We start from the raw sequence: 17,473 nt of genomic DNA on the forward strand, positions 1-17,473 counted from the left end.
CAGCCACAGGGGGTCTGTATAGAAAGATATATAGAAAGATATCTGTCAGGACACCAGTAACCCAAACAGAGCTAACACACGCGCTCCTACATCACTCGTTAGCCTGTTCAGTGCGTGGGCAGAAGGAATCACCACGTGTGTGTGTGTGTGAGTCAGTGTGTGTGTGTGGTGAGACCCTCGTGGCTGCCTCGTTCTTTTTAAGAGCACACCAAGTGTAAATAATGTGTGTTTACTCGCTGTACCTTCACACAAACACACTGGTGACGTTCTCACTGTGAGAAGCACAAACACTGAATCATGTTTTGAAATTTAGTCACGTTTTGAAAAAATTAATGAATTAAAAAGTCGATTCTAGAAACACAGACATGACAGCCACAGTGCGTGTGTGTGTGCGTGCATGTGTGTGGAATTAGCCTCGCTGTTTCTGAACGTGCTCTACCAAGCCAAGCGTACCGTGAGCGTTTCTAAACGTCCCTGTTAAACCAAGCAGACACACAGTATGTATGCCTCCCAATGTCCTCACCAAACTAGATGTCGTTCATTGTAGCATGCTAGCTGTGTCGTTCATTGTAGCATGCTAGCTGTGTCGTTCATTGTAGCATGCTCGCTGTGTCGTTCATTGTAGCATGCTAGCTGTGTCGTTCATTGTAGCATGCTAGCTGTGTCGTTCATTGTAGCATGCTAGCTGTGTCGTTCATTGTAGCATGCTAGCTGTGTCGTTCATTGTAGCATGCTAGCTGTGTCGTTCATTGTAGCATGCTAGTTGTGTCGTTCATTGTAGCATGCTAGTTGTGTCGTTCAGTGTAGCATGCTAGCTGTGTCGTGTACTCTAGGGTGCAAGCTGGGTCGTGTACTCTAGGGTGCTAGCTGGGTCGTGTACTCTAGGGTGCAAGCTGGGTCGTGTACTCTAGGGTGTCATAATAAGCATAATACTGATACACATCTAAAGCATGCTACCATGGCCTCAGTAGTTGCCCTCAAAAGCATCCAAAACAATTCCTCTACCTAATCTGCCGTGCATCTTTCCTATTGGACAGCTTCTTCTAATTCTGTACATGTTTGTTTGTGTGTTTGTTTGTTTGTGTGTGTGTGTTGTCATCTGTTTTAGAACCCTCACAGGAAACCAAACAGCTACTTCAGCTGATTACGTAACAACTGCTCCTCTCCGCGCCTCTGGGCGATTCCCTTCCTCCCCTCCTCAACCCTCTCACTGTCTCATGTAATAACACTCTGGCCAACACACTCTGGCCAACAAAACTCTTATTATAAAATGTATAGTAAGAGTTTGGATGGATTTTTTTCACGTTTAAAGTGGGATTGAAAAAAAAATTAATTGTGATTTAAACATATATATATAAATATATATATATATATATATATTATTATTATTTTTGTCACACGAAATACTCAAGTGAAAAGATGATTATATACAGTATCAGTCAAAAGTTTGGACACACCTACTCATTCAAGGGTTTTTCTTTATTTTGATTATTTTCTACATTGTAGAATAATAGACATCAAAACTATGGAATCATGTAGGAACCAAAAAAGTGTTATACAAATCAAAATATATATTTGATTTTAGATTCTTAGATTCTTCAAAGTAGCCACTCTGTGCCTTTGACAGCTTTGCACACTCTTGGCATTCTCTCAATCAGCTTTATTGTTTTCATTTAATTTACCTTTATTTAACTAGGCAAGTCAGTTAAGAACAAATTCCTATTTTCAATGACGGCCTAGGAACAGTGGGTCAACTGCCTCGTTCAGGGGCAGAACGACTAGCTTCATGAGGTAGTCACTGAGTAATTGCCTCCTTATTTTCAAGCATGGTGGTGGCTGCATCATGGAATGAGTATGCTTGACATCGGCAAAGACTAGGGAGTTTTTCAGGATAAAAAGAAAGGGGCGCAGGAAAAATCCTAGAGGAAAACCTGCTTTACACCAGACACTGGTAGAGGAATTCACCTTTCAGAAGGACAATAACATACTACACAAAGCCAAATCTACACTGGAGTTGCTTACCAAGAAGACGGTGAATGTTTCTGAGTGGCCAAGTTATAGGTTTTACTTAAATCTGCATGAAAATGTATGGTGAAACTTAAAATTGCTTCTCTAGCCATGATCTCCAAGACATTGACAGAGCGTAAAGAGCTTTGAAAAGAATAATGGGCAAATATTGCAAAATCCAACGCTCTTAGATACATACCCAAGAAGACTCACAGCTTCCACTTTGCCTTTAGAGTATTTTGTGTAAATAGTTGACCAAAAAAATGCCCATTAAATCCATTTTAATCCCACTTTGAAACACAATACAATTTGAAAAAAATCCAAGCAGGGGTGAACATGATCAAAAAAGGGTCATGGAAGCATTTTCTTTTCTTTTACACATGAACTTACCGTAAATCCTACAGGCAACACACCGTAAATCGTACAGGCAACACACCGTAAATCGTACAGGTAACACACCGTAAATCGTACAGGCAACACACCGTAAATCGTACAGGCAACACACCGTAAATCGTACAGGCAACACACCGTAAATCGTACAGGCAACACACCGTAAATCGTACAGGCAACACACCGTAAATCGTACAGGCAACACACCGTAAATCGTACAGGCAACACACCGTAAATCGTACAGGCAACACACCGTAAATCGTACAGGCAACACACCGTAAATCCTGCTATGTGAAAAGTGTGTTAGTAGGAAGGTAGGCTAATACAGCGGACTGGTGATTTTATAGGGTTAAAGGCTGGGATGGTGTATTGGGTTAAAGGTCAGGCTGGGATGGTGTATTGGGTTAAAGGTCAGGCTGGGATGGTGTATTGGGTTCAGGTCAGGCTGGGATGGCGAATTGGGTTAAAGGTCAGGCTGGGATGGCGTATTGGGTTAACCTCTACAGAGTACCTAACCCGGATCCGGGAGCACCCCCCCCCCCCCACACACTGATTAGCATCGCTAGCATAGCGTCACAATTAAATAGTAGCATCTAAATATCATTAAATCACAAGTCCAAGACACCCAATGAAAGACACAGATCTTGTGAATAAAACCACCATTTCAGATTTTTTAAATGTTTTACAGGGAAGACAAAATATGTAAATCTATTAGCTAAACACGTTAGCAAAAGACACCATTTTCTTACTCCAACAGTTTCTTACTCCATCAGGTGCTATCACCAATTCGGCTAAACTAAGATATTGATAGCCACAAACCAACAAACAAATTTATAAGATGACAGTCTGATAACATATTTATGGTATAGCATAGTTTTTTTTTTTTAAATGTGCATTTTTCAGGTATAAATCACAGTTCTACATTGCAGCTGCAATCTGATATAGTGCTGATGCAGCTAGAACAATTACAGAGACCAACGTTATATAACTAATTACTTGTCTTAAAACATTTCAGAAAAAATACACAGCGTACAGACATTGAAAGCCCAACATCTGGTGAATCCAAACAATATTTCAGATTTTTTAAATGTTTTATAGCGAAAACAAAATGTATCGCTAATTAGCATAACCAGGCCAGCCAAAACCAGCTGGACGCGCGCGACCAGTTCACATGCACGACAGATATATGAAATAACATCGTAAATTGGGTCTTACTATTGCTGGTCTTTCATCAGAATGTTGATCAAGGTGTCCTTAGTCCTGATGAGTCGTTCAATCCATTCACAATGGCAACCTCCCCTCTTCATTCAGCCTGGGTACTGGTCGACTGGCACGGTCAATTCCCAAAGTTAAAAAACTCAAAGAACGGAACACGGCAAAACTCCCGAAAAAATTCTAATAATCTGATTAAACTATATTGAAAAAACATACATTACGGTGATATGGTCACATGTAGCAAACAAACTTCGACACGGAGATAGTTTTCATCCATAACGTCAGCATAACAAAAGACAATGCCACCTCTGAAAACGCGCATCTCAGAAACCGGAAGTTGTCGGTCACGCTAAAGAAATAAGTCTTATTTCACGTCAGTACAAGATAAACAAAAAATTTCTCCTCTGACGTCTTCCAAACACCCATAGGAAGAAGTAGGAAGTGTCATTCGGGTCATAGGTGGCGTGACCATATATAGGCAGAGCTTTGAAGCGAGCATACACATCTTGCAATCTTTTTCAGGCTCAGGGAAAGTGCTGTGAAATGACCTGTGTTTGACTCAGAGACTCAATTGGAACGGTTTTAGAAACCACAGCTTGTTTTCTATCCAATGCTATATGGTTATATGCATATAGTAACAGCAATAATTGAATAAGAGGCAGTTTAGTCTGTAGAGGCAATTATGCTAATGCGAAATAGCACCCCCTGTATTCTCAAGAAGTTAAAGGTCAGGCTAGGATGGCGTATTGGGTTAAAGGTCAGGCTGGGATGGCGTATTGGGTTAAAGGTCAGGCTGGGATGGCGTATTGGGTTAAAGGTCAGGCTGGGATGGCGTATTGGGTTAAAGGTCAGGCTGGGATGCCGTATTGGGTTCAGGTCCGTCTGTGATGGCGTATTGGTTATCCAGAATCTCCCACAAACGCCGTCTCAGGCGCCGCTCCAGAATCTTCCATAGGTGTTCAATTGGGTTGAGATCTGGTGACTGAGAGAAACACACATTTAACCCTCTGTGTTCTTTTAGATCTCCTCTTCTAGACAAAATAATGGGCAAGCATTTTGATAAAGATGTTGGATCTTAATTTGAGCCAGTTTGCAACAGGACATTTGAATTATAATTAATGGACATTTTTGAAGGAGTTGGTGATACATTTTTCATAAGGGAAATTAAAGTCTGTAATTTCAAAGTGGGAATTACAAACTTCAGAAGCCTTTTTAAACTTCAAATATACTACGGCTAGGTTGCACCAACATGGATAACCTCTTAACCTGGGTTAAATCAAGGTTTATCTGTTCATCATGTTGCACCAAATGTTAAACCTAGTTTTAATTTAATTCTTCATCTGATCTATATTTAGTTTTTACTTTTAACCTAGGTAAATTTGAAGCCTGTTGCAATTATTATATATATTTTTTTATATAAACTTAGATCGGAGATTAATCTCAAAACTGCCACTTGATATGGTTTAACTGACTAAATGGCAGCAAATCTTCTGTGGAGAGACCAGAACAACAGAGTTCCTCAGAGAACAAAATTAGAAACCGGTTGGAAAGAAAGGTTGGACCAACCATGAAGTATGGGAGTGATATTAACGAGGCTGTACCCCCACTACTGCAGCTCCTGGTGACCCTACGGTTCTAAGTAACTGGATATTTCCAGATGGTGGTTGGGGATCTTTTTGGACTCCACGAGTAAAACTGTCTGCAGGATTCTAGCCAGAGTGTCCAGTGCTTTTGTTTGGGTCTGAAGAATCGGTACATTCAATCCTACAGCGGAAACGTCAGCTGGATTTTACAGGAGAGCTATATTTCCAGGTGTACTAGGGGCGATAGACTGTACACACGGTCTCATTCCCAACTCTGGTGGCCTTGAATGGGGAACTATTCCGTAATCGGAAAGCTTACTGGTCCATCAACGTGCAGGCTGTCAGTGATGACAAAAGTCAGCTCACCAACATCCTAGCTAGATGGCCAGGATCCACCCATGGCATCAGTATCTTTGACAATAGTCATATGTGTGCAATGCTGGAAAAAGGGACATATGAAGGCCACCTTCTAGGTGACAATGGATATGCCTGTCGTGGGTACCTTATGACTCCGCTTTTAAACCGCCAGACACCTGAAGAGAGAGAGAACACCACCTCTCATATCCTGACGAGATCTCAGAGAGAGAGAGAGAGAACACCACCTCATATCCTGACAAGAGATCTCAGAGAGAATACACCACCTCTCATATCCTGACAAGAGATCTCAGAGAGAGAATACACCACCTCTCATATCCTGACGAGATCTCAGAGAGAGAATACATCACCTCTCATATCCTGACGAGATCTCAGAGAGAATACACCACCTCTCATATCCTGACAAGAGATCTCAGAGAGAATACACCACCTCTCATATCCTGACGAGATCTCAGAGAGAGAATACATCACCTCTCATATCCTGACGAGATCTCAGAGAGAATACACCACCTCTCATATCCTGACAAGAGATCTCAGAGAGAATACACCACCTCTCATATCCTGACAAGAGATCTGAGAGAATACACCACCTCTCATATCCTGACAAGAGATCTGAGAGAATACACCACCTCTCATATCCTGACGAGATCTCAGAGAGAGAATACATCACCTCTCATATCCTGACGAGATCTCAGAGAGAATACACCACCTCTCATATCCTGACAAGAGATCTCAGAGAGAATACACCACCTCTCATATCCTGACGAGATCTCAGAGAGAGAATACATCACCTCTCATATCCTGACGAGATCTCAGAGAGAATACACCACCTCTCATATCCTGACAAGAGATCTCAGAGAGAATACACCACCTCTCATATCCTGACAAGAGATCTGAGAGAATACACCACCTCTCATATCCTGACGAGATCTCAGAGAGAGAACACCACCTCTCATATCCTGACAAGAGATCTCAGAGAGAGAACACCACCTCATATCCTGACGAGATCTCCGAGAATACACCACCTCATATCCTGACAAGAGATCTCAGAGAGAGCTCAATATTTCTGTGCTTACAGGAGGGGCTCTGCACGAAGATGGACACTGCAATGACATCATTATTGCAGTGGCAGTTCTGTATAACCTTGGCAGGAGACAAGGTGAAGAGCTACCTGAGGAGGTCTTACCTGAGGAGGTCTTACCTGAGGAGGTCTTACCTGAGGAGGTCTTACCTGAGGAGGTCTTACCTGAGGAGGTCTTACCTGAGGAGGATGAAGAAGATGTAAATAATGTAACACTGGTAACATGTAAAAAGCAATATTATATTTTGATAGACACAATTCCTAAGTAGGCTTTCTGTATTAACATGCATTATTAAGATATTGTTATTCTCAGTACCATACCGGTTGGAACTGAAAGCACCAGAACACAAGAGTAGGGACAAGACTGGAGGACACCAAATTGCTAGGGAAAGCATTGTTTTAATAAATAATTGTAAAAATATAAAAAAAGATCAGCATTCTTTACACAGTGGGCATTTGTTTCCCCGAAGGAGTTTCTGTTTCTGAATTTTACAGTATCTCTCTTTGTAAATTCAAGACCTCAATCTGCAGTAGATTTTTCTCTTTCCAGCCTCCAAAACATCAATATGCGCTGGGTCATGTCAGTTCTGGGGCATTTGCTTGGCCTCTCTGGTGTTGTTCTGCTGGTGCAAGATCCAGGCGATGCTGTTTCTCCACGGCAACAGGGTGTAAGCTCAACTAAAGGAAAGGAACAGCTATTTAATTGGGGTTTATGAAATGCCCAGCCTTGGTACGAATGATGGTGTTACGCAACATGCTGAAACGGGACTGATGACGGAAACACTGTAGTGAAGTAGCAATTCATGTTAGTTTTAACGTGCGTTATAGTCCTTGATGTCGACCAGTTATTTATGCTTACTGAATATTGGTGGGTCGAGTTGTCCGTCGTCTTCATAGGGGTTCAGGAGAGGGTCAAACTACTGGGGAATCAGCTCGCATGTCTTCTGGGAGAGAGGATCAATTCCCTTGGATGGGGCCCCCCCTTCCTGTCTGAAGTGCCCCTCCCCCCTTCCTGTCTGAAGTGCCCCTCCCCCCTTCCTGTCTGAAGTGCCCCTCCCCCCTTCCTGTCTGAAGTGCCCCTCCCCCCTTCCTGTCGGAAGTGCCCCCCCTCCCCCCTTCCGGTCTGAAGTGCCTCCCCCCTGCCGGTCTGAAGTGCCCCCCCCCCCCCCTTCCGGTCTGAAGTGCCCCCCCCCCCCCCTTCCGGTCTGAAGTGCCCCCCCCCCCCCCCCTTCCGGTCTGAAGTGCCCCCCCCCCCCCCCCTTCCGGTCTGAAGTGCCCCTCCCCCCTTCCTGTCGGAAGTGCCCCCCCTCCCCCCTTCCGGTCTGAAGTGCCTCCCCCCTGCCGGTCTGAAGTGCCCCCCCCCCCCTTCCGGTCTGAAGTGCCCCCCCCCCTTCCGGTCTGAAGTGCCCCCCCCCCCCACCCCCCCCCCTTCCGGTCTGAAGTGGCCACCCCCTTCCGGTCTGAAGTGGCCACCCCCTTCCGGTCTGAAGTGGCCACCCCCTTCCGGTCTGAAGTGGCCACCCCCTTCCGGTCTGAAGTGGCCACCCCCTTCCGGTCTGAAGTGGCCACCCCCTTCCGGTCTGAAGTGGCCACCCCCTTCCGGTCTGAAGTGGCCACCCCCTTCCGGTCTGAAGTGGCCACCCCCCTTCCGGTCTGAAGTGGCCACCCCCCTTCCGGTCTGAAGTGGCCACCCCCCTTCCGGTCTGAAGTGGCCACCCCCCTTCCGGTCTGAAGTGGCCACCCCCCTTCCGGTCTGAAGTGGCCACCCCCCTTCCGGTCTGAAGTGGCCACCCCCCTTCCGGTCTGAAGTGGCCACCCCCCTTCCGGTCTGAAGTGGCCACCCCCCTTCCGGTCTGAAGTGGCCACCCCCCTTCCGGTCTGAAGTGGCCACCCCCCTTCCGGTCTGAAGTGGCCACCCCCCTTCCGGTCTGAAGTGGCCACCCCCCTTCCGGTCTGAAGTGGCCACCCCCCTTCCGGTCTGAAGTGGCCACCCCCCTTCCGGTCTGAAGTGGCCACCCCCCTTCCGGTCTGAAGTGGCCACCCCCCTTCCGGTCTGAAGTGGCCACCCCCCTTCCGGTCTGAAGTGGCCACCCCCCTTCCGGTCTGAAGTGGCCCCCCCCCTTCCGGTCTGAAGTGCCCCCCCGGTCTTAATTTAAGATTTAATGGTCTGAAGTGCCCCCCCCCTTCCGGTCTGAAGTGCCCCCCCGGTCTTAATTTAAGATTTAATGGTCTGAAGTGCCCCCCCCCTTCCGGTCTGAAGTGGCCCCCCCCCTTCCGGTCTGAAGTGCCCCCCCCCCCTTCCGGTCTGAAGTGGCCCCCCCCCTTCCGGTCTGAAGTGCCCCCCCCCCCCCCCTTCCGGTCTGAAGTGCCCCCCCCCCCCCCTTCCGGTCTGAAGTGGCCCCCCCCCTTCCGGTCTGAAGTGCCCCCCCCCCCCTTCCGGTCTGAAGGGCCCCCCCCCCCTTCCGGTCTGAAGGGCCCCCCCCCCCTTCCGGTCTGAAGGGCCCCCCCCCCCTTCCGGTCTGAAGGGCCCCCCCCCCCTTCCGGTCTGAAGGGCCCCCCCCCCCCCCTTCCGGTCTGAAGGGCCCCCCCCCTTCCGGTCTGAAGTGGCCCCCCCCTTCCGGTCTGAAGTGGCCCCCCCCTTCCGGTCTGAAGTGGCCCCCCCCTTCCGGTCTGAAGTGGCCCCCCCCTTCCGGTCTGAAGTGGCCCCCCCCTTCCGGTCTGAAGTGGCCCCCCCCTCCTTCCGGTCTGAAGTGGCCCCCCCCTCCTTCCGGTCTGAAGTGCCCCCCCCCCCCCCCCTTCCGGTCTGAAGTGCCCCCCCCCCCCCCCTTCCGGTCTGAAGTGCCCCCCCCCCCCCCCCCCTTCCGGTCTGAAGTGCCCCCCCCCCCTTCCGGTCTGAAGTGCCCCCCCCCCCCCCCCCCCTTCCGGTCTGAAGTGCCCCCCCCCCCCCCTTCCGGTCTGAAGTGGCCCCCCCTTCCGGTCTGAAGTGGCCCCCCCTTCCGGTCTGAAGTGGCCCCCCCTTCCCCCCTTCCGGTCTGAAGTGGCCCCCCCTTCCCCCCTTCCGGTCTGAAGTGGCCCCCGCTTCTCCTCTGGCGCATCCTTTTCTGCTTTCGCTTTGATGTTTTTCCAGCACATCTGATTTGTGTCTCTCTTCTCTTTTTAATCCCTGTCGATCCATTAAATCTTTCTTATAAAATGGCCCAGGTGCCTGTCTGTCTTTTTGACAGTTCTGTTGTCTGTCTTTTTGTCCTGCAGTACGTTGCTAAACTCCTCCATCAGCTGCTGACCAGGGTTTTTTCATCATAAGCGGAAAAATTTGAACTTTGACGTGCCATGATCAGGTGGCTAGCGAACAAATAATAAATGGTTAAGTAAATGACAATAATAATTGATCTTATGCTAGCTAGCTTGGTTTATAAACTAGCTAGCCAACTACAGTAGCTACTGTTGGCTAACAAACGAGTTGTCTGTCTAGTACTGGCAAATAACAGATTTGATTTCAAATTAACCAACCCATGTGAACCTTTCACGAGGGAGTTGCAGTAGTGCTAACGTTACATTGTTATTATTTTATCAAGGAACAGCAACTTTGTGGCCTCATTTGTCAGGTAGGCTAGCTACTTTGTTTCAATTCACAAAATACCTCAATATTGGTGTAACGTGTCACTAATCATAGTTTAAAACCGTCAATCCTAAATGAAGTGGTGCAACACATCTCGGATTTAATTCTAAACCTAGATTTACAAAAACTAGATTAGCTCTAATCCTAGAATGATTTAAACCACGTTGGTGCAACCCACCCTACAAGTTTTAAATTTACTGCATTGCAAGACAGTTCTGCAACTGGGTGATCAAATTAAGATCCTACATCTGTAAATTAACCAATGCAATGTTAATTGCTTAATTAACTCAAGAACCAAACCTGTGTGAAAGAACCTGCTTGCAATGTACTTTCTGTCCCTCAGTTACGCAAGTGTTTCCTTTATTCTGGCAGTTACCTGTATATTGAGTACTCTGACTGCCCAGGCAATCTTTAACCCACATCAAACAGCTGTGGTTCAATGCAGCTGAGCTGTCACATTTGGAGGGACTGACTGACTGACTGATTGGCTGACTGGGAGCACTGCTCTTTTGGCCTCTGGGCTTCCGTAATTAGCCCCACACCAGATGCTGCTCATCCTCTCATCTTCCCCTCTTTTCTTTCTCTATCCATCTTTACCTTTTCTCCTCTCCCCTCATACCTTACATCTCACTCCTTTCTCTGGTTTTCTGTCAATCGCTTGTACTGTAGGTTGAGATCTGGTGTTGTATACTGGCCATGGTTGTACACAAGTCATACACCCATGTTTGACTGGGAGGCTCAGGCTATTATGTAAATCCGTGTCATGCAGTAAAGTGTAGGACATGCAGTAAAGTGTAGGACATGCAGTAAAGTGTAGGACATGCAGTAAAGTGTAGGACATGCAGTAAAGTGTAGGAGACATGCAGTAAAGTGTAGCAGACATGCAGTAAAGTGTAGCAGACATGCAGTAAAGTGTAGCAGACATGCAGTAAAGTGTAGCAGACATGCAGTAAAGTGTAGCAGACATGCAGTAAAGTGTAGCAGACATGCAGTAAAGTGTAGCAGACATGCAGTAAAGTGTAGCAGACATGCAGTAAAGTGTAGCAGACATGCAGTAAAGTGTAGCAGACATGATGTGTGAGGTTGTGAGTCATTGGGCCAGGACTGGGATGGACGGTTTGGGCTGTGACTGGAGATTTGAAGGAGAAAAGAGAGCTCTGGACCATCCTGGATATGGGATGCACCCCTCAGCTCTCTCTCTCTCTCTCACACTCACTCACTAACCCTGCCTAATTTCTTTCCATAGCCTCACACACAGTCACACTGCCTGGCATAAGCCGGTCACGGGCAATACAAACTCAGTCAGACTCACAAAGGACAGAATAGAAATGGTATGTCTGTTTTGTAGCCCGTTCACAGCTTAGTTAGTCGGTGTCAATGTTTACTACAACCTGAGAGCATCTGAGTGGGTGGTTGGTTAGCTGTTTGACAGGATGCCACATGGCTGGTCGTCCCACGCTGCCAAAGCACACTCATGCTCGGGGACCTGTACGGTACGTAGGTATGTATGTAGACATCTCTAGCATAATAGTGGTGGTGATGAGGGACTCCCTGTTCAGGTAAAAAATCTGAAGGCCCAGAAATTCAAAATTCTGTCAATGAAATCTCTGAAAGACGTACGGTACATTCTTAACATACATTAATATATATATATAGTATATTTCAGTTAAAGACATACAGTGCATTTGGAAAGTATTCAGACCCCTTGACTTTTTCCACATTTTGTTACGTTACAGCCTTATTCTAAAATGGATTAAATAGGTTTTCCCCATCAATCTACACACAATACCCCATAATGACAAAGAAAAAACAGGTTTTTCGATTTATTTGCAAATGTATTAAAAATAAAAAACTGAACACGTATTTACATAATACCCTTTGCTATGAGACTCTAAATTGAGCTCAGGTGCATCCTGTTTCCATTGATCATCCTTGATGTTTCTACAACTTGATTGGAGTCCACCTGTCGTAAATTCAATTGTTTGGACATGATTTGGAAAGGCACACACCTGTCTATATAAGGTCCCACAGTTGACAGTGCATGTCTGAGCAAAAATCAAGCCATGAGGTCGAAGGAATTGTCTGTAGCGCTCGGAGATGGGATTGTGTCGAAGCACAGATCTGAGGAAGGGTGACAAAAAACGTCTGCAGCATTGAAGATCCCAAAGAACACAGTGGCCTCCATCATTCTTAAATGGAAGAAGTTTGGAACCACCAAGACTCTTCCTAGAGCTGGCAGCCCGGCCAAACTGAACAATCGGGGGAGAAGGGCCTTGGTCAGGGAGGTGACCAAGAAACCCGATGGTCACTCTGACAGAGCTCCAGAGTTCCTCTATGGAGATGGGAGAACCACCCAAAAGTACAACCATCTCTGCAGCACTCCACCAATCAGGCCTTTATGGGAAAGTGGTCAGACAGAAGCCACTCCTCAGTAAAAGGCACATGACAGCCCACTTGGAGTTTGCCAAAAGGCCCCTAAAGACCATGAGAAACATGATTCTCTGGTCTGATGAAACCAAGATTGAGCTCTTTGGCCTGAATGCCAAGTGTCATGTCTGGAGGAAACCTGGCACCATTCCTATGCTGTGCTGTGGGGATGTTTTTCAGCGGCAAGGACTGCGAGACAAGTCAGGATTGAGGGAAAGATGAACGGAGCAAAGTACAGAGAGCAAAGTGCTGCAACGCTCCCCATCCAACCTGACAGAGCTTGAGAGGATCTGCAAAGAAGAATGGGGAGAAACTCCCCAAATACACAAGGTGTGCCAAGCTTGTAGCGTCATACCCAAGAAGACTCAAGGCTGTAATCACTGCCAAAGGTCCTTCAACAAAGTACTGAATAAAGGGTCTGAATAATTCTGTAATTGTGATATTGTTTTTTAATTTGCAAACATTTCTAAAACTCTGTGTTCTATCATTATGGGGTATTGTGTGTAGATTGATGAAGAAAAAAAAGGAACAAAAATGTGGAAAAAGTCAAGGGGTCTGAATACTTTCCGAATAGATTCATAACATACATTAATATATATCTCAGTTAAAGACATACATGAATGTATATTTCATTCCGTTTGATGTGTCTAAATGACTCGTCAGGTTTGTTTTGAGTGCAGTCTTTTGTCTCTCATATTTAAAGTGGAACTGACAGCCTTTTATCTTCATTGCATATATCAAACAGACAATCATATCACTCAAAAATATAAAGTTCCCAGTTTATGCTTTAAAACCAACTTTCTAAGTGTTTTAAAAATAGGTTCTTATGTGACTCAACGTCCCATGACGTACACTAAGGCAATGTTGGCAGAATAGATGGATGCAGTTCAATGCATGATATAATTCACCAATACATTTCTTGGTGGTCCCCAAAGATATTGAGATCAGGTTGTAAATCACAGCTGGCTTGGTACATTGTTTGCTGCCTCCATTCGTTTTGCAGTGTTTTAGTATCAAGGACTCAATATTTTTCGGACATAAACAGGCGAATGTAACTAAGGCTGGGAATGTCAATACAATCAGACTAGCAAGTGCAACGATCACACATCAGTCATAACGTGACTAACGGGCTAGCGTGTTTATACGGAAACAAAAATAGAAAGGCAACATGTAAAGTTTTGATCGCATGTTTCATGTGCTGAAATTAAAGATCCCAGACATGTTCTCTCAAATTTTGTGCACAAATGTGTTTACATCCCTGTTAGTTTGCATTCCTCATTTGCTAAGATAATACATCCACCTGACAGGTGTGGCATATCAAGAAGCTGATTAAAACAGCAGGATCGTTAAACAAGTGCACCTTGTGCTGGGGACAATAAAAGATCACTCTCTAAAATGTACAGTTTTTTCACACAACACAATGCCACAGAAGTCTCAAGTTTTGAGGGAGTGTGCAATTGGCATGCTGACTGCAGGAATGTCTACCAGAGCTGTTACCAGATAATTTAATGTTCATTTTTTTTTATACCATAAGTCGTTTTTAGAGAATTTGGCTGTACGTCCAACTAACATCACAACTGTAGCCCACGTGTAACCACACCAGTTTAGGACAACCACATCCTGCTTCTTCACCTGTGGGATTGTCTGAGACCAGCTACCCGGACAGCTTATGAAACGGAGGTGTATTTCTGTCTGTAATAAAGCCCTTTGTAGGGGAAAACCTATTCTGATTGGCTGGGCCCAGCTCCCCAGTGAGTGGGCCTGGCTCCCAAATGGGTGGTCCTATGCCCTCCCAGGCCCACCCATAGCTGCTCCCCTGCTTAGTCATGTGAAATAATGCATTTATTTAAATTGCCCGATTTCCTTATATGAACTGTAACTCAGTAAAATGGTTGAAATTGTTGCATGTTGCGTTTCATATTTTTGTTCAGTATATTTTATGTCACACAGCTAAAAACACAGAGCCTAACGTTAGTTAGCTAGCTAGCTGCTAGGAGGATGTCATGTCATTGGAGGAGTGGGTGAGTGACTGACTTTTTCCCCTCATATTGTTTTCGGTGGCTACAGCTAGAGATGCAGGTGTCATTTTGTTAGCTAGCAAGAACTTAATCTACTGTTAGCCAGAGTGAATTAGCAAATGCAAGAGATGCTAGCAAACTGGATATCTAGCTAGCTACTCCGATTTCGGAGCACTCTCGTCTGTGTGTAACTAATGAATTTACCTGCTGAATATGACCGGTGTCAGTAAATGTAGGCCAAAGAAAGTAATAGTTAGTCACAAACTCTCTGGATAACAAGTAAACAGCCTAACCAGCTCTGCTACGGCCAGTACAATAATCAAAGTTTTCTCATTTGTGCCTGAAAGTAGCTAGCTAGCAAGCTAGCCAATTTTAGCCAGTTAGCTTGGGTGCTTGGTTGGGACAAGCATGCATTGGCAGGCAAGCTGCAGACCAGTAGGCTACATTTCCCCATCGTTTGTCAGTGCAATTTTGACGTCCAACTATCTGAAAAAGTGTGAGAGGGTTTATCTAATGTTCCTTCGTTATATTTTAGCACATCTTGCTCCGGCTAGCATTAGTTGTTGTTCTTGTTGATGTGCATAACTGAGGGAGAGAGAGCCTACCTTTTCATGGCTGTTTGATCATTTGGACTGTAACATTCCCAGATGTAAGACGACTCCTGGGATATTTGCATGAAATCCATTCAGGTGTATTTTGTTGCGAATGCGTTCAAATTATCCAGAAGTCACACTATTAGAACTGCCTGTAAACACACAGTCCAGTTCAAAGTGAATGATGGCAGGCCTGTGTGGCAAATGGCTTGTTTGCATTAAGGCCTACTGTAGCTCTGATTTGGCTATGGCGCACCAGTCTGTGTAGACTCCGGTCCTGGACGAGAGAGACGTTTTATTTACTGCAGTGTACATAAAACCTTGTCCAAACGCACGGCCGCTTTCCCACTCTATATTTCTATAGAATTATCACAAATGCCTGACTATACGTAATTCCCAAACACTCTTAAGAATTTATGAACACGTGAAAATGACCATATCTAAGGGCTCGCTTGTCAGAAAATGTTTAAAAAAAAGTGTAATTCTTCCTGGGGTGTATATGAACAGATTTAAATAGATTTCATGTTGCTAAACTGCTGTCAGTTCCACTTTTAAGTGAGCACAGTTTGCAACTCATTCATTTGTCTGTTCATTCAGTCATCAGAAAGTAGGTATAGGCCTATGGCAGGCAGTGTGAGCTGAATCGATAACCGCCAGCTCCCCTGGTGAGTAGAACCGGGAGATCATTCCATCTCATCCCATCCTATCTCCTAGCCTAGTGGTTAGAGCGTTGGGCCAGTAACCGAAAGGTTGCTGGATCGAATCACCGAGCTGACAAGGTAAAAGTCTGTCGTTCTGCCCCTGAACAAGGCAGTTAACCTCTCTGGGATATGTGGGACGGTAGCGTCCCACCTGGCCAACATCCAGTGAACATGCAGAGCGCCAAATTCAAATAAATTACTATAAAAATGTAACTTTCATGAAATCACACATTCAATATACCAAATTAAAGCTACACTTGTTGTGAATCCAGCCAAAGTGTCAGATTTCAGAAATGCTTTACGGCGAAAGCAAACGATGCTATTATCTGAGGATAGCAACCAAACACAGACCATCATATTTCAAGATATAATTCATGCCTTACCTTTGACGAGCTTCTTCTGTTGGCACTCCAATATGTCCCATAAACATCACAAATGGTCCTTTTTGTTGAATTAATTCCGTCTATATATATCCAAAATGTCCATTTATTTGGCGCGTTTGATCCAGAAAAATACTGGTTCCAACTTGCACAACGTGACTACAAAATATCTCAAAAGTTACCTGTAAGCTTTGTCCAAACTTTTCAAACTACTTTTGTCATACAACTGTAGGTATTTTTTAACGTAAATAATCGATAAAATTGAAGACGGGATGATCTGTGTTCAATACCGGAGGAAAACAATGTGTAGCATGCTTTCTGGTCACGAGCCTCTAACAAACAGTACACTTCACTGGAGCCTCATTCTGAACATGGCTACTTTTTCATTTCTCAAAGGGAAAACCTCAACCAATTTCTAAAGACTGTTGACATCCAGTGGAAGCGATAGGAACTGCAGGAAGGTCCCTAAGAAATCTGGATTCCCAATGAAAACCCATTGAAAAGAGTGACCTCAGCAAAAAAAATAAATCTGAATGGTTTGTCCTCAGGGTTTTGCCTGCCATATAAGTTCTCTTATAGTCACAGACATGATTCAAACAGTTTTAGAAACTTCAGAGTGTTTTCTATCCAATTCTACTAATAATATGCATATATTAGCATCTCGGACTGAGTAGGAGGCAGTTTACTCTGGGCACGCTTTTCATCCAAACGTGAAAATGCTGCCCTCTATCCACAATAAGTTAACCCACTGTTCCCCGGGAGCCGAAGCCGTGGATGTTGATTTAAGGCAGCCCCCCTCACACCTCTCTGATTCAGAGGGGTTGGGTTAAATGAGGAAGACGCATTCAGTTGTACAACTGACTAGTTACCCTTTCACCATCTCATCTCATCCCAGCCTTGACCATGAGCATTCTGAAATGATCCATGAGGTAACACTAGTCCGTGAGAGAGGGACACACACACATGGGCTCATGCTTGAACACACTCACACAGAGGTACAGTCTAAAACCTGTCATGGAATCTAACCAAAATAAAAGTATATCTCAAAGCTACTAGGACCAGTCTGTCTGTTATGAAGATGAAG

General features: G+C 45.3%; 1 protein-coding gene across 11 annotated transcripts in view; it reads left to right on the plus strand.

The window, feature by feature from the left end:
* Positions 1-17,473, plus strand: part of LOC129869391 (disks large homolog 1-like) — a 282,157-nt gene that overhangs the window by 74,414 nt on the left and 190,270 nt on the right. The window lies entirely within an intron of this gene.

This window comes from Salvelinus fontinalis, chromosome 14 (assembly GCF_029448725.1).
Source record: "Salvelinus fontinalis isolate EN_2023a chromosome 14, ASM2944872v1, whole genome shotgun sequence".
Lineage (NCBI taxonomy): Eukaryota > Metazoa > Chordata > Actinopteri > Salmoniformes > Salmonidae > Salvelinus > Salvelinus fontinalis.